The following is a 19229-nucleotide window of genomic DNA, read 5'->3' as shown; positions in this document are numbered from 1 at the left end:
CGCTCAGAATATCCTGCAGAAGAAGAGCAAGGCGCATCGGGTCTACAGGAGAAAGGACGCTCAGAATATCCTGCAGAAGAAGAGGAAGGTGCATCGGGTCTACAGGAGAAGGGACGCTCAGAATATCCTGCAGAAGAAGAGCAAGGTGCATCGGGTCTACAGGAGAAAGGACGCTCAGAATATCCTGCAGAAGAAGAGGAAGGCGCATCGGGTCTACAGGAGAAAGGACACTCAGAATATCCTGCAGAAGAAGAGCAAGGTGCATCGGGTCTACAGGAGAAAGGACGCTCAGAATATCCTGCAGAAGAAGAGGAAGGCGCATCGGGTCTACAGGAGAAGGGACGCTCAGATTATCCTGCAGAAGAAGAGCAAGGCGCATCGGGTCTACAGGAGAAAGGACGCTCAGAATATCCTGCAGAAGAAGAGGAAGGTGCATCGGGTCTACAGGAGAAGGGACGCTCAGAATATCCTGCAGAAGAAGAGCAAGGTGCATCGGGTCTACAGGAGAAAGGACGCTCAGAATATCCTGCAGAAGAAGAGGAAGGTGCATCGGGTCTACAGGAGAAAGGACACTCAGAATATCCTGCAGAAGAAGAGCAAGGTGCATCGGGTCTACAGGAGAAAGGACGCTCAGAATATCCTGCAGAAGAAGAGGAAGGCGCATCGGGTCTACAGGAGAAGGGACGCTCAGATTATCCTGCAGAAGAAGAGCAAGGCGCATCGGGTCTACAGGAGAAAGGACGCTCAGAATATCCTGCAGAAGAAGAGCAAGGTGCATCGGGTCTACAGGAGAAAGGACGCTCAGAATATCCTGCAGAAGAAGAGGAAGGCGCATCGGGTCTACAGGAGAAAGGACGCTCAGAATATCCTGCAGAAGAAGAGGAAGGCGCATCGGGTCTACAGGAGAAAGGACGCTCAGAATATCCTGCAGAAGAAGAGCAAGGCGCATCGGGTCTACAGGAGAAGGGACGCTCAGAATATCCTGCAGAAGAAGAGCAAGGCGCATCGGGTCTACAGGAGAAAGGACGCTCAGAATATCCTGCAGAAGAAGAGGAAGGCGCATCGGGTCTACAGGAGAAAGGACGCTCAGAATATCCTGCAGAAGAAGAGGAAGGCGCATCGGGTCTACAGGAGAAAGGACGCTCACAATATCCTGCAGAAGAAGAGCAAGGTGCATCGGGTCTACAGGAGAAAGGACGCTCAGAATATCCTGCAGAAGAAGAGGAAGGCGCATCGGGTCTACAGGAGAAAGGACGCTCAGAATATCCTGCAGAAGAAGAGCAAGGCGCATCGGGTCTACAGGAGAAAGGACGCTCAGAATATCCTGCAGAAGAAGAGGAAGGCGCATCGGGTCTACAGGAGAAAGGACGCTCAGAATATCCTGCAGAAGAAGAGGAAGGCGCATCGGGTCTACAGGAGAAAGGACGCTCACAATATCCTGCAGAAGAAGAGCAACGTGCATCGGGTCTACAGGAGAAAGGACGCTCAGAATATCCTGCAGAAGAAGAGGAAGGCGCATCGGGTCTACAGGAGAAAGGACGCTCAGAATATCCTGCAGAAGAAGAGCAAGGTGCATCGGGTCTACAGGAGAAAGGACGCTCAGAATATCCTGCAGAAGAAGAGCAAGGCGCATCGGGTCTACAGGAGAAAGGACGCTCAGAATATCCTGCAGAAGAAGAGGAAGGCGCATCGGGTCTACAGGAGAAAGGACACTCAGAATATCCTGCAGAAGAAGAGCAAGGTGCATCGGGTCTACAGGAGAAAGGACGCTCAGAATATCCTGCAGAAGAAGAGGAAGGCGCATCGGGTCTACAGGAGAAGGGACGCTCAGATTATCCTGCAGAAGAAGAGCAAGGCGCATCGGGTCTACAGGAGAAAGGACGCTCAGAATATCCTGCAGAAGAAGAGGAAGGTGCATCGGGTCTACAGGAGAAGGGACGCTCAGAATATCCTGCAGAAGAAGAGCAAGGTGCATCGGGTCTACAGGAGAAAGGACGCTCAGAATATCCTGCAGAAGAAGAGGAAGGTGCATCGGGTCTACAGGAGAAAGGACACTCAGAATATCCTGCAGAAGAAGAGCAAGGTGCATCGGGTCTACAGGAGAAAGGACGCTCAGAATATCCTGCAGAAGAAGAGGAAGGCGCATCGGGTCTACAGGAGAAGGGACGCTCAGATTATCCTGCAGAAGAAGAGCAAGGCGCATCGGGTCTACAGGAGAAAGGACGCTCAGAATATCCTGCAGAAGAAGAGCAAGGTGCATCGGGTCTACAGGAGAAAGGACGCTCAGAATATCCTGCAGAAGAAGAGGAAGGCGCATCGGGTCTACAGGAGAAAGGACGCTCAGAATATCCTGCAGAAGAAGAGGAAGGCGCATCGGGTCTACAGGAGAAAGGACGCTCAGAATATCCTGCAGAAGAAGAGCAAGGCGCATCGGGTCTACAGGAGAAGGGACGCTCAGAATATCCTGCAGAAGAAGAGCAAGGCGCATCGGGTCTACAGGAGAAAGGACGCTCAGAATATCCTGCAGAAGAAGAGGAAGGCGCATCGGGTCTACAGGAGAAAGGACGCTCAGAATATCCTGCAGAAGAAGAGGAAGGCGCATCGGGTCTACAGGAGAAAGGACGCTCACAATATCCTGCAGAAGAAGAGCAAGGTGCATCGGGTCTACAGGAGAAAGGACGCTCAGAATATCCTGCAGAAGAAGAGGAAGGCGCATCGGGTCTACAGGAGAAAGGACGCTCAGAATATCCTGCAGAAGAAGAGCAAGGCGCATCGGGTCTACAGGAGAAAGGACGCTCAGAATATCCTGCAGAAGAAGAGGAAGGCGCATCGGGTCTACAGGAGAAAGGACGCTCACAATATCCTGCAGAAGAAGAGCAAGGCGCATCGGGTCTACAGGAGAAAGGACGCTCAGAATATCCTGCAGAAGAAGAGCAAGGTGCATCGGGTCTACAGGAGAAAGGACGCTCAGAATATCCTGCAGAAGAAGAGCAACGTGCATCGGGTCTACAGGAGAAAGGACGCTCAGAATATCCTGCAGAAGAAGAGGAAGGCGCATCGGGTCTACAGGAGAAAGGACGCTCAGAATATCCTGCAGAAGAAGAGCAAGGTGCATCGGGTCTACAGGAGAAAGGACGCTCAGAATATCCTGCAGAAGAAGAGCAAGGCGCATCGGGTCTACAGGAGAAAGGACGCTCAGAATATCCTGCAGAAGAAGAGGAAGGCGCATCGGGTCTACAGGAGAAAGGACGCTCAGAATATCCTGCAGAAGAAGAGCAAGGTGCATCGGGTCTACAGGAGAAAGGACGCTCAGAATATCCTGCAGAAGAAGAGCAAGGCGCATCGGGTCTACAGGAGAAAGGACGCTCTGAATATCCTGCAGAAGAAGAGGAAGGCGCATCGGGTCTACAGGAGAAAGGACGCTCAGAATATCCTGCAGAAGAAGAGGAAGGCGCATCGGGTCTACAGGAGAAAGGACGCTCAGAATATCCTGCAGAAGAAGAGGAAGGCGCATCGGGTCTACAGGAGAAAGGACGCTCAGAATATCCTGCAGAAGAAGAGCAAGGTGCATCGGGTCTACAGGAGAAGGGACGCTCAGAATATCCTGCAGAAGAAGAGGAAGGCGCATCGGGTCTACAGGAGAAAGGACGCTCAGAATATCCTGCAGAAGAAGAGCAAGGCGCATCGGGTCTACAGGAGAAAGGACGCTCAGAATATCCTGCAGAAGAAGAGGAAGGTGCATCGGGTCTACAGGAGAAAGGACGCTCAGAATATCCTGCAGAAGAAGAGGAAGGCGCATCGGGTCTACAGGAGAAAGGACGCTCAGAATATCCTGCAGAAGAAGAGGAAGGCGCATCGGGTCTACAGGAGAAAGGACGCTCAGAATATCCTGCAGAAGAAGAGCAAGGTGCATCGGGTCTACAGGAGAAGGGACGCTCAGAATATCCTGCAGAAGAAGAGGAAGGCGCATCGGGTCTACAGGAGAAAGGACGCTCAGAATATCCTGCAGAAGAAGAGGAAGGCACATCGGGTCTACAGGAGAAAGGACGCTCAGAATATCCTGCAGAAGAAGAGCAAGGTGCATCGGGTCTACAGGAGAAAGGACGCTCAGAATATCCTGCAGAAGAAGAGGAAGGCACATCGGGTCTACAGGAGAAAGGACGCTCAGAATATCCTGCAGAAGAAGAGGAAGGCGCATCGGGTCTACAGGAGAAAGGACGCTCAGAATATCCTGCAGAAGAAGAGCAAGGCGCATCGGGTCTACAGGAGAAAGGACGCTCAGAATATCCTGCAGAAGAAGAGGAAGGTGCATCGGGTCTACAGGAGAAGGGACACTCAGAATATCCTGCAGAAGAAGAGCAAGGTGCATCGGGTCTACAGGAGAAAGGACGCTCAGAATATCCTGCAGAAGAAGAGGAAGGCGCATCGGGTCTACAGGAGAAAGGACACTCAGAATATCCTGCAGAAGAAGAGCAAGGTGCATCGGGTCTACAGGAGAAAGGACGCTCAGAATATCCTGCAGAAGAAGAGGAAGGCGCATCGGGTCTACAGGAGAAGGGACGCTCAGATTATCCTGCAGAAGAAGAGCAAGGCGCATCGGGTCTACAGGAGAAAGGACGCTCAGAATATCCTGCAGAAGAAGAGGAAGGTGCATCGGGTCTACAGGAGAAGGGACGCTCAGAATATCCTGCAGAAGAAGAGCAAGGTGCATCGGGTCTACAGGAGAAAGGACGCTCAGAATATCCTGCAGAAGAAGAGGAAGGCACATCGGGTCTACAGGAGAAAGTACGCTCAGAATATCCTGCAGAAGAAGAGCAAGGCGCATCGGGTCTACAGGAGAAAGGACGCTCAGAATATCCTGCAGAAGAAGAGCAAGGTGCATCGGGTCTACAGGAGAAAGGACGCTCAGAATATCCTGCAGAAGAAGAGGAAGGCGCATCGGGTCTACAGGAGAAGGGACGCTCAGATTATCCTGCAGAAGAAGAGCAAGGCGCATCGGGTCTACAGGAGAAAGGACGCTCAGAATATCCTGCAGAAGAAGAGCAAGGTGCATCGGGTCTACAGGAGAAAGGACGCTCAGAATATCCTGCAGAAGAAGAGGAAGGCGCATCGGGTCTACAGGAGAAAGGACGCTCAGAATATCCTGCAGAAGAAGAGGAAGGCGCATCGGGTCTACAGGAGAAAGGACGCTCAGAATATCCTGCAGAAGAAGAGCAAGGCGCATCGGGTCTACAGGAGAAGGGACGCTCAGAATATCCTGCAGAAGAAGAGCAAGGCGCATCGGGTCTACAGGAGAAAGGACGCTCAGAATATCCTGCAGAAGAAGAGGAAGGCGCATCGGGTCTACAGGAGAAAGGACGCTCAGAATATCCTGCAGAAGAAGAGGAAGGCGCATCGGGTCTACAGGAGAAAGGACGCTCACAATATCCTGCAGAAGAAGAGCAAGGTGCATCGGGTCTACAGGAGAAAGGACGCTCAGAATATCCTGCAGAAGAAGAGGAAGGCGCATCGGGTCTACAGGAGAAAGGACGCTCAGAATATCCTGCAGAAGAAGAGCAAGGCGCATCGGGTCTACAGGAGAAAGGACGCTCAGAATATCCTGCAGAAGAAGAGGAAGGCGCATCGGGTCTACAGGAGAAAGGACGCTCAGAATATCCTGCAGAAGAAGAGGAAGGCGCATCGGGTCTACAGGAGAAAGGACGCTCACAATATCCTGCAGAAGAAGAGCAACGTGCATCGGGTCTACAGGAGAAAGGACGCTCAGAATATCCTGCAGAAGAAGAGGAAGGCGCATCGGGTCTACAGGAGAAAGGACGCTCAGAATATCCTGCAGAAGAAGAGCAAGGTGCATCGGGTCTACAGGAGAAAGGACGCTCAGAATATCCTGCAGAAGAAGAGCAAGGCGCATCGGGTCTACAGGAGAAAGGACGCTCAGAATATCCTGCAGAAGAAGAGGAAGGCGCATCGGGTCTACAGGAGAAAGGACGCTCAGAATATCCTGCAGAAGAAGAGCAAGGCGCATCGGGTCTACAGGAGAAAGGACGCTCAGAATATCCTGCAGAAGAAGAGCAAGGTGCATCGGGTCTACAGGAGAAAGGACGCTCAGAATATCCTGCAGAAGAAGAGCAAGGTGCATCGGGTCTACAGGAGAAAGGACGCTCAGAATATCCTGCAGAAGAAGAGGAAGGCACATCGGGTCTACAGGAGAAAGGACGCTCAGAATATCCTGCAGAAGAAGAGCAAGGTGCATCGGGTCTACAGGAGAAAGGACGCTCAGAATATCCTGCAGAAGAAGAGCAAGGCGCATCGGGTCTACAGGAGAAAGGACGCTCAGAATATCCTGCAGAAGAAGAGGAAGGCGCATCGGGTCTACAGGAGAAAGGACGCTCAGAATATCCTGCAGAAGAAGAGCAAGGTGCATCGGGTCTACAGGAGAAAGGACGCTCAGAATATCCTGCAGAAGAAGAGCAAGGCGCATCGGGTCTACAGGAGAAAGGACGCTCAGAATATCCTGCAGAAGAAGAGCAAGGTGCATCGGGTCTACAGGAGAAAGGACGCTCAGAATATCCTGCAGAAGAAGAGCAAGGCGCATCGGGTCTACAGGAGAAAGGACGCTCTGAATATCCTGCAGAAGAAGAGCAAGGCGCATCGGGTCTACAGGAGAAAGGACGCTCAGAATATCCTGCAGAAGAAGAGGAAGGCGCATCGGGTCTACAGGAGAAAGGACGCTCAGAATATCCTGCAGAAGAAGAGGAAGGCGCATCGGGTCTACAGGAGAAAGGACGCTCAGAATATCCTGCAGAAGAAGAGGAAGGCGCATCGGGTCTACAGGAGAAAGGACGCTCAGAATATCCTGCAGAAGAAGAGCAAGGTGCATCGGGTCTACAGGAGAAGGGACGCTCAGAATATCCGGCAGAAGAAGAGGAAGGTGCATCGGGTCTACAGGAGAAAGGACGCTCAGAATATCCGGCAGTTTCCAACTTAAAGGATGTTCTGAAATCCACTCATGTTTTCCTGGCGACTTACAACATCGTTCCCAAGCGCACACTTATTCATGGTAATGCTTGTTTAACTCATCGTGCACTGATACACTATTTTGCTTTGCCCTACAGTTGCCCTTAATAAATATGGTGCGTTGATGTGTTGGAGGAGTGTGCGCATGCCCGATGACCTCTGGGTGTTTGCACTTCCGGGTGGGTCGGTCACCGCATCATCCGGATCACGTGATGTGCTCTGGGTGTTGCTGCTGTTCCGCCCCCTGGTTCGTGTCTCCGCCCATGCCGCCGAGCATGCGCCGCTGATACTCAGCTCCACACGTCGCTCTCACTCAGGTGGGTAACTAGTTGTCTCTTCTGATTGGCCGGCCAACAGCATTTAAACTTTCCAACTTCCTCCCAGCACCACCCCTTGACAAAGTCCTGCCGGACGAAACACGTGTTGGGGAGGTGCTGGGCAGCGTCCTCATACTCCTAACCCACCAGGTCAGGTCATCACTTCCCTCTGTGCGCTCCTTCTTTATGCATTGTGATATCTTTCTACATTTCCTGCTTCTGTGATGTCATTTGCACCATTTGGCTATGCACTAAGCGCCTTAAATTTGTTTATTTCCTTGTCAGCCATTGTGTGCTCGCTGCCCAGCACCTAAAACTACACTACCCTTATATGTTCTAATTTTAAAAAAAATGACTTCAATAAATTTTTGCATTTTTATTACAATTTATACTCATTTCCTTTTTCTATTGGTGTTGTCTGACTTTTGAGCATTTTCTCAATATTTGTGTCCTCCTTGCATTGCATTGCGCATGTGTATGTATATGTAAATGGTCCATAAGTATTTATAGGTTTTGTGCACAAGAGCTTACAGTCTATGAGGATGAGGAGGACACAAGAGCTTACAGTCTATGAGGATGAGGGGGTGACACAAGAGCTTACAGTCTATGAGGATGAGGGGAGGACACAAGAGCTTACAGTCTATGAGGATGAGGGGGTGACACAAGAGCTTACAGTCTATGAGGATGAGGGGAGGACACAAGAGCTTACATTCTATGAGAATGAGGAGGTGACACAAGAGCTTACAGTCTATGAGGATGAGGGGAGGACACAAGAGCTTACAGTCTATGAGGATGAGGGGGTGACACAAGAGCTTACAGTCTATGAGGATGAGGGGGGTGACACAAGACCTTACATTCTATGAGGATGAGGAGGTGACACAAGAGCTTACAGTCTATGAGGATGAGGGGAGGACACAAGAGCTTACAGTCTATGAGGATGAGGGAGGACACAAGAGCTTACAGTCTATGAGGATGAGGGAGGACACAAGAGCTTACAGTCTATGAGGATGAGGGGAGACACAAGAGCTTACAGTCTATGAGGATGAGGGGGTGACACAAGAGCTTACAGTCTATGAGGATGAGGAGGTGACACAAGAGCTTACAGTCTATGAGGATGAGGGGAGGACACAAGAGCTTACAGTCTATGAGGATGAGGGGGGTGACACAAGAGCTTACAGTCTATGAGGATGAGGGGGGTGACACAAGACCTTACATTCTATGAGGATGAGGAGGTGACACAAGAGCTTACAGTCTATGAGGATGAGGGGAGGACACAAGAGCTTACAGTCTATGAGGATGAGGGGGGTGACACAAGACCTTACATTCTATGAGGATGAGGAGGTGACACAAGAGCTTACAGTCTATGAGGATGAGGGGAGGACACAAGAGCTTACAGTCTATGAGGATGAGGGAGGACACAAGAGCTTACAGTCTATGAGGATGAGGGAGGACACAAGAGCTTACAGTCTATGAGGATGAGGGGAGACACAAGAGCTTACAGTCTATGAGGATGAGGGGGTGACACAAGAGCTTACAGGCTATGAGGATGAGGGGGTGACACAAGAGCTTACAGTCTATGAGTATGAGGGGTGACACAAGAGCTTACAGGCTATGAGGATGAGGGGGGACACAAGAGCTTACAGTCTATGAGAATGAGGGGAGGACACAAGAGCTTACAGTCTATGAGGATGAGGGGGGACACAAGAGCTTACAGTCTATGAGGATGAGGGGGACACAAGAGCTTACAGTCTATGAGGATGAGGGGGGACACAAGAGCTTACAGTCTATGAGGATGAGGGAGGACACAAGAGCTTACAGTCTATGAGGATATGGGGGTGACACAAGAGCTTACAGTCTATGAGGATGAGGGGTGACACAAGAGCTTACAGTCTATGAGGATGAGGGGAGGACACAAGAGCTTACAGTCTATGAGGATGAGGGGGTGACACAAGAGCTTACAGTCTATGAGGATGAGGGGGTGACACAAGAGCTTACAGTCTATGAGGATGAGGGGAGTGACACAAGAGCTTACAGTCTATGAGGATGAGGGGAGGACACAAGAGCTTACAGTCTATGAGGATGAGGGGGGTGACACAAGAGCTTACAGTCTATGAGGATGAGGGGGGACACAAGAGCTTACAGTCTATGAGGATGAGGGGGGACACAAGAGCTTACAGTCTATGAGGATGAGGGGGACACAAGAGCTTACAGTCTATGAGGATGAGGGGATGACACAAGAGCTTACAGTCTATGAGGATGAGGGAGGTGACACAAGAGCTTACAGTCTGTGAGGATGAGGGGGGGGGCACAAGAGCTTACAGTCTATGAGGATGAGGGGGGGACACAAGAGCTTACAGTCTATGAGGATGAGGGGGTGACACAAGAGCTTACAGTCTATGAGGATGAGGGGTGACACAAGAGCTTACAGTCTATGAGGATGAGGGGGTGACACAAGAGCTTACAGTCTATGAGGATGAGGGGGTGACACAAGAGCTTACAGTCTATGAGGAGGAGGGGTGACACAAGAGCTTACAGTCTATGAGTATGAGGGGTGACACAAGAGCTTACAGGCTATGAGGATGAGGGGGGACACAAGAGCTTACAGTCAATGAGGATGAGGGGGGTGACACAAGAGCTTACAGTCTATGAGGATGAGGGGGGACACAAGAGCTTACAGTCTATGAGGATGAGGGGGAGGACACAATAGCTTACAGTCTATGAGGATAGGGGGGGCACAAGAGCTTACAGTCTATGAGGATGAGGGGGTGACACAAGAGCTTACAGTCTATGAGGATGAGGGGGGACACAAGAGCTTACAGTCTATGAGGATGAGGGAGGACACAAGAGCTTACAGTCTATGAGGATGAGGGGGGACACAAGAGCTTACAGTCTATGAGGATGAGGGAGGACACAAGAGCTTACAGTCTATGAGGATATGGGGGTGACACAAGAGCTTACAGTCTATGAGGATGAGGGGGGACACAAGAGCTTACAGTCTATGAGGATGAGGGGAGGACACAAGAGCTTACAGTCTATGAGGATGAGGGGGTGACACAAGAGCTTACAGTCTATGAGGATGAGGGGGTGACACAAGAGCTTACAGTCTATGAGGATGAGGGGAGTGACACAAGAGCTTACAGTCTATGAGGATGAGGGGGGACACAAGAGCTTACAGTCTATGAGGATGAGGGGGGTGACACAAGAGCTTACAGTCTATGAGGATGAGGGGGGACACAAGAGCTTACAGTCTATGAGGATGAGGGGGACACAAGAGCTTACAGTCTATGAGGATGAGGGGATGACACAAGAGCTTACAGTCTATGAGGATGAGGGAGGTGACACAAGAGCTTACAGTCTGTGAGGATGAGGGGGGGGGCACAAGAGCTTACAGTCTATGAGGATGAGGGGGGGACACAAGAGCTTACAGTCTATGAGGATGAGGGGGTGACACAAGAGCTTACAGTCTATGAGGATGAGGGGTGACACAAGAGCTTACAGTCTATGAGGATGAGGGGGTGACACAAGAGCTTACAGTCTATGAGGATGAGGGGGTGACACAAGAGCTTACAGTCTATGAGGAGGAGGGGTGACACAAGAGCTTACAGTCTATGAGTATGAGGGGTGACACAAGAGCTTACAGGCTATGAGGATGAGGGGGGACACAAGAGCTTACAGTCAATGAGGATGAGGGGGGTGACACAAGAGCTTACAGTCTATGAGGATGAGGGGGGACACAAGAGCTTACAGTCTATGAGGATGAGGGGGAGGACACAATAGCTTACAGTCTATGAGGATGAGGGGGTGACACAAGAGCTTACAGTCTATGAGGATGAGGGGGGACACAAGAGCTTACAGTCTATGAGGATGAGGGAGGACACAAGAGCTTACAGTCTATGAGGATATGGGGGTGACACAAGAGCTTACAGTCTATGAGGATGAGGGGGTGACACAAGAACTTACAGTCTATGAGGATGAGGGGAGGACACAAGAGCTTACAGTCTATGAGGATGAGGGGGTGACACAAGAGCTTACAGTCTATGAGGATGAGGGGGTGACACAAGAGCTTACAGTCTATGAGGATGAGGGGAGTGACACAAGAGCTTACTGTCTATGAGGATGAGGGGAGGACACAAGAGCTTACAGTCTATGAGAATGAGGGGGTGACACAAGAGCTTACAGTCTATGAGGATGAGGAGGTGACACAAGAGCTTACAGTCTATGAGGATGAAGGGAGGACACAAGAGCTTACAGTCTATGAGGATGAGGGGAGGACACAAGAGCTTACAGTCTATGAGGATGAGGGGTGACACAAGAGCTTACAGTCAATGAGGATGAGGGGGACACAAGAGCTTACAGTCTATGAGGATGAGGGGGTGACACAAGAGCATACAGTCTATGAGGATGAGAGGAGAGACACAAGAGCTTACAGTCTATGAGGATGAGAGGAGAGACACAAGAGCTTACAGTCTATGAGGATGAGGAGGTGACACAAGAGCTTACAGTCTATGAGGATGAGGGGGGGGGGGGACACAAGAGCTTACAGTCTATGAGGATGAGGGGGAGGACACAAGAGCTTACAGTCTATGAGGATGAGGGGGTGACACAAGAGCATACAGTCTATGAGGATGAGAGGAGAGACACAAGAGCTTACAGTCTATGAGGATGAGGGAGGACACAAGAGCTTACAGTCTATGAGGATGAGGAGGTGACACAAGAGCTTACAGTCTATGAGGATGAGGGGGTGACACAAGAGCTTACAGTCTATGAGGATGAGGGTGACACAAGAGCTTACAGTCTATGAGGATGAGGGGGGACACAAGAGCTTACAGTCTATGAGGATGAGGGGGGACACAAGAGCTTACAGTCTATGAGGATGAGGGGGAGGACACAAGAGCTTACAGTCTATGAGGATGAGGAGGACACAAGAGCTTACAGTCTATGAGGATGAGGGGAGGTGACACAAGAGCTTACAGTCTATGAGGATGAGGGGGTGACAGAAGAGCTTACAGTCTATGAGGATGAGGGGGGGACACAAGAGCTTACAGTCTATGAGCATGAGGGGTGACACAAGAGCTTACAGTCTATGAGGATGAGGGGAGGACACAAGAGCTTACAGTCTATGAGGATGAGCGGGGACACAAGAGCTTACAGTCTATGAGGATGAGGGGGTGACACAAGAGCTTACAGTCTATGAGGATGAGGGGGGACACAAGAGCTTACAGTCTATGAGGATGAGGGGGTGACACAAGAGCTTACAGTCTATGAGGATGAGGGGGTGACACAAGAGCTTACAGTCTATGAGGATGAGGGGGTGACACAAGAGCTTACAGTATATGAGGATGAGGGGGGACACAAGAGCTTACAGTCTATGAGGATGAGGGGGTGACACAAGAGCTTACAGTCTATGAGGATGAGGGGGTGACACAAGAACTTACAGTCTATGAGGATGAGGGGAGGACACAAGAGCTTACAGTCTATGAGGATGAGGGGGTGACACAAGAGCTTACAGTCTATGAGGATGAGGGGGTGACACAAGAGCTTACAGTCTATGAGGATGAGGGGAGTGACACAAGAGCTTACTGTCTATGAGGATGAGGGGAGGACACAAGAGCTTACAGTCTATGAGAATGAGGGGGTGACACAAGAGCTTACAGTCTATGAGGATGAGGAGGTGACACAAGAGCTTACAGTCTATGAGGATGAAGGGAGGACACAAGAGCTTACAGTCTATGAGGATGAGGGGAGGACACAAGAGCTTACAGTCTATGAGGATGAGGGGTGACACAAGAGCTTACAGTCAATGAGGATGAGGGGGACACAAGAGCTTACAGTCTATGAGGATGAGGGGGTGACACAAGAGCATACAGTCTATGAGGATGAGAGGAGAGACACAAGAGCTTACAGTCTATGAGGATGAGAGGAGAGACACAAGAGCTTACAGTCTATGAGGATGAGGAGGTGACACAAGAGCTTACAGTCTATGAGGATGAGGGGGGGGGGGGACACAAGAGCTTACAGTCTATGAGGATGAGGGGGAGGACACAAGAGCTTACAGTCTATGAGGATGAGGGGGTGACACAAGAGCATACAGTCTATGAGGATGAGAGGAGAGACACAAGAGCTTACAGTCTATGAGGATGAGGGAGGACACAAGAGCTTACAGTCTATGAGGATGAGGAGGTGACACAAGAGCTTACAGTCTATGAGGATGAGGGGGTGACACAAGAGCTTACAGTCTATGAGGATGAGGGTGACACAAGAGCTTACAGTCTATGAGGATGAGGGGGGACACAAGAGCTTACAGTCTATGAGGATGAGGGGGGACACAAGAGCTTACAGTCTATGAGGATGAGGGGGAGGACACAAGAGCTTACAGTCTATGAGGATGAGGAGGACACAAGAGCTTACAGTCTATGAGGATGAGGGGAGGTGACACAAGAGCTTACAGTCTATGAGGATGAGGGGGTGACAGAAGAGCTTACAGTCTATGAGGATGAGGGGGGGACACAAGAGCTTACAGTCTATGAGCATGAGGGGTGACACAAGAGCTTACAGTCTATGAGGATGAGGGGAGGACACAAGAGCTTACAGTCTATGAGGATGAGCGGGGACACAAGAGCTTACAGTCTATGAGGATGAGGGGGTGACACAAGAGCTTACAGTCTATGAGGATGAGGGGGGACACAAGAGCTTACAGTCTATGAGGATGAGGGGGTGACACAAGAGCTTACAGTCTATGAGGATGAGGGGGTGACACAAGAGCTTACAGTCTATGAGGATGAGGGGGTGACACAAGAGCTTACAGTATATGAGGATGAGGGGAGGACACAAGAGCTTACAGTCTATGAGGATGAGGGGGGACACAAGAGCTTACAGTCTATGAGGATGAGGGGGTGACACAAGAGCTTACAGTCTATGAGGATGAGGGGAGGACACAAGAGCTTACAGTCTATGAGGATGAGGGGAGGACACAAGAGCTTACAGTCTATGAGGATGAGGGGAGGACACAAGAGCTTACAGTCTATGAGGAAGAGGGAGTGACACAAGAGCTTACAGTCTATGAGGATGAGGGGGTGACACAAGAGCTTACAGTCTATGAGGATGAGGGGGTGACACAAGAGCTTACAGTCTATGAGGATGAGGGGTGACACAAGAGCTTACAGTCTATGAGGATGAGGGGAGGACACAAGAGCTTACAGTCTATGAGGATGAGGGGGTGACACAAGAGCTTACAGTCTATGAGGATGAGAAGGTGACACAAGAGCTTACAGTCTATGAGGATGAGGGGGTGACACAAGAGCTTACAGTCTATGAGGATGAGGGGGGGACACAAGAGCTTACAGTCTATGAGGATGAGGGGGGGACACAAGAGCTTACAGTCTATGAGGATGAGGGGGAGGACACAAGAGCTTACAGTCTATGAGGATGAGGGGATGACACAAGAGCTTACAGTCTATGAGGATGAGGGGGGGGGACACAAGAGCTTACAGTCTGTGAGGATGAGGGGGGGACACAAGAGCTTACAGTCTATGAGGATGAGGGGGGGACACAAGAGCTTACAGTCTATGAGGATGAGGGGGGGGGACACAAGAGCTTACAGTCTATGAGGATGAGGGGGGGGGGACACAAGAGCTTACAGTCTATGAGGATGAGGGGGAGGACACAAGAGCTTACAGTCTATGAGGATGAGGGGATGACACAAGAGCTTACAGTCTGAGGATGAGGGGGGGACACAAGAGCTTACAGTCTATGAGGATGAGGGGGGACACAAGAGCTTACAGTCTATGAGGATGAGGGGGGTGACACAAGAGCTTACAGTCTATGAGGATGAGGGGGGACACAAGAGCTTACAGTCTATGAGGATGAGGGGGTGACACAAGAGCTTACAGTCTATGAGGATGAGGGGGTGACACAAGAGCTTACAGTCTATGAGGATGAGGGGGTGACACAAGAGCTTACAGTCTATGAGGATGAGGGGGGACACAAGACATATCTGAGCTCGTATAATGATTCAGCCATTCTTTATAAGGGAATGAAGTAAAAGTAATTTAATAAATAAAAATGCTGCTGCTTGAACCTGTCATCAGCTGCATCTTATATAAAAAGTTATAAAGTCCAAAGTCAGTGCAACTGCCGAGAAGCATTTTCCAGATTACAGACACGGGGGAGTACCCAGAATTGGTTAATAAAGAGTTAAAGTTAGGGAGTGATGGATCTGCCTAAATAAAAGGGTTTTTAGAGCAGGTTTGAAGCTTTGTGGGTTGGGATTTAGTCGGATAGACCGGGGAAGAGCATTCCAGAGAATTGGTGCAGCTCTGGAGAAGACCTGGAGACGTGAGTGGGAGGTTTAAATATATGGATGTATATAGAGCTGATGGATGGATGGATATAGATATATAGGTAGGAGGTAGATAGATAAGTATATGGATGTATATAGAGATGATGGATACAGATACATATAGGTAGGAGGTAGATAGATAAGTATATGGATGTATATAGAGATGATGGATGGATGGATACAGATATATATATATAGGTAGGAGGTAGATAAATATATGGATGTATATAGAGATGATGGATGGATGGATATAGATATATAGGTAGGAGGTAGATAGATAAGTATATGGATGTATATAGAGATGATGGATACAGATACATATAGGTAGGAGGTAGATAGATAAGTATATGGATGTATATAGAGATGATGGATGGATGGATACAGATATATATATATAGGTAGGAGGTAGATAAATATATGGATGTATATAGAGATGATGGATGGATGGATATAGATATATAGGTAGGAGGTAGATAGATAAGTATATGGATGTATATAGAGATGATGGATACAGATACATATAGGTAGGAGGTAGATATAAATATATGGATGTATATAGAGATGATGGATGGATGGATATAGATATATATAGGTAGGAGGTAGATATAAATACATGTAGTATATATATAGAGCTGATGGATGGATATAGATATATATATATATATATATATATATATATATATATATATATATATAGGTAGGAGGTAGATAGATAAGTATATGGATGTATATAGAGATGATGGATGGAGAAGGCTGGAGGTAGAGAGCGATGGATACAGATTCTTGTTGGTATCACAGGACTGGCTGCTCCCTATGCGGCCCCTGAATGTGATGATAACAATAGAGCAGTAATAGCGGCTTCTGTGGAGCGCAGGGTTTCTGCCCTTCATTACTGGCAGGTCCTCTGGCCGGCAGCCTGTGATTGGTCGGGAGTCGTCACTTTTCTTTCTCTATCACTTTTACCATCGACTCTTTAGATCGTTTTTTTCTCCATTTCAGTTATTATTATCTGAGGAGCATTATCCCACAATAGATTGTAAGCCTTGGTGTCCGGGTCACAATGCTCCATCTTTCTTCTTGCCTGAGGTTCCTGTTGTTAAAGCAGTAGAGGATTATAATAGTGATTTCATCAGCCGCCCAGGGGCCCAAAACTCCTGGAGGGGCCCATAGCCACAAAAACAAACCATCTGGTCATGTATGTATACAGCAGCCCTGTACTACTCATCATGTCTGCTGACTTCTGGTCATGTATGTATACAGCAGCCCTGTACTACTCCTCATGTCTGCTGACTTCTGGTCATGTATGTATACAGCAGCCGTGTACTACTCATCATGTCTGCTGACTTCTGGTCATGTATGTATACAGCAGCCCTGTACTACTCATCATGTCTGCTGACTTCTGGTCATGTATGTATACAGCAGCCCTGTACTACTCCTCATGTTTGCTGACTTCTGGTCATGTATGTATACAGCAGCCCTGTACTACTCATCATGTCTGCTGACTTCTGGTCATGTATGTATACAGCAGCCCTGTACTACTCCTCATGTCTGCTGACTTCTGGTCATGTATGTATACAGCAGCCCTGTACTACTCCTCATGTCTGCTGACTTCTGGTCATGTATGTATACAGCAGCCGTGTACTACTCATCATGTCTGCTGACTTCTGGTCATGTATGTATACAGCAGCCCTGTACTACTCATCATGTCTGCTGACTTCTGGTCATGTATGTATACAGCAGCCCTGTACTACTCATCATGTCTGCTGACTTCTGGTCATGTATGTATACAGCAGCCCTGTACTACTCCTCATGTCTGCTGACTTCTGGTCATGTATGTATACAGCAGCCCTGTACTACTCATCATGTCTGCTGACTTCTGGTCATGTATGTATACAGCAGCCCTGTACTACTCCTCATGTCTGCTGACTTCTGGTCATGTATGTATACAGCAGCCGTGTACTACTCATCATGTCTGCTGACTTCTGGTCATGTATGTATACAGCAGCCCTGTACTACTCCTCATGTCTGCTGACTTCTGGTCATGTATGTATACAGCAGCCCTGTACTACTCATCATGTCTGCTGACTTCTGGTCATGTATGTATACAGCAGCCCTGTACTACTCCTCATGTCTGCTGACTTCTGGTCATGTATGTATACAGCAGCCCTGTACTACTCCTCATGTCTGCTGACTTCTGGTCATGTATGTATACAGCAGCCCTGTACTACTCCTCATGTCTGCTGACTTCTGGTCATGTATGTATACAGCAGCCCTGTACTACTCCTCATGTCTGCTGACTTCTGGTCATGTATGTATACAGCAGCCCTGTACTACTCCTCATGTCTGCTGACTTCTGGTCATGTATGTATACAGCAGCCCTGTACTACTCATCATGTCTGCTGACTTCTGGTCATGTATGTATACAGCAGCCCTGTACTACTCATCATGTCTGCTGACTTCTGGTCATATCTGTATACAGCAGCCCTGTACTACTCCTCATGTCTGCTGACTTCTGGTCATGTATGTATACAGCAGCCCTGTACTACTCCTCATGTCTGCTGACTTCTGGTCATGTATGTATACAGCAGCCCTGTACTACTCATCATGTCTGCTGACTTCTGGTCATGTATGTATACAGCAGCCCTGTACTACTCCTCATGTTTGCTGACTTCTGGTCATGTATGTATACAGCAGCCCTGTACTACTCATCATGTCTGCTGACTTCTGGTCATGTATGTATACAGCAGCCCTGTACTACTCATCATGTCTGCTGACTTCTGGTCATGTATGTATACAGCAGCCCTGTACTACTCCTCATGTCTGCTGACTTCTGGTCATGTATGTATACAGCAGCCCTGTACTACTCATCATGTCTGCTGACTTCTGGTCATGTATGTATACAGCAGCCCTGTACTACTCCTCATGTCTGCTGACTTCTGGTCATGTATGTATACAGCAGCCCTGTACTACTCATCATGTCTGCTGACTTCTGGTCATATCTGTATACAGCAGCCCTGTACTACTCCTCATGTCTGCTGACTTCTGGTCATGTATGTATACAGCAGCCCTGTACTACTCCTCATGTCTGCTGACTTCTGGTCATGTATGTATACAGCAGCCCTGTACTACTCATCATGTCTGCTGACTTCTGGTCATGTATGTATACAGCAGTCCTGTACTACTCCTCATGTCTGCTGACTTCTGGTCATGTATGTATACAGCAGCCCTGTACTACTCCTCATGTCTGCTGACTTCTGGTCATGTATGTATACAGCAGCCCTGTACTACTCATCATGTCTGCTGACTTCTGGTCATGTATGTATACAGCAGCCCTGTACTACTCATCATGTCTGCTGACTTCTGGTCATGTATGTATACAGCAGCCCTGTACTACTCCTCATGTCTGCTGACTTCTGGTCATGTATGTATACAGCAGCCCTGTACTACTCCTCATGTCTGCTGACTTCTGGTCATGTATGTATACAGCAGCCCTGTACTACTCCTCATGTCTGCTGACTTCTGGTCATGTATGTATACAGCAGCCCTGTACTACTCATCAT

Source organism: Engystomops pustulosus, chromosome 10 (genome assembly GCF_040894005.1).
Source record: "Engystomops pustulosus chromosome 10, aEngPut4.maternal, whole genome shotgun sequence".
Taxonomy (NCBI): Eukaryota; Metazoa; Chordata; class Amphibia; order Anura; family Leptodactylidae; genus Engystomops; species Engystomops pustulosus.
This window is presented reverse-complemented; position numbering follows the sequence as displayed.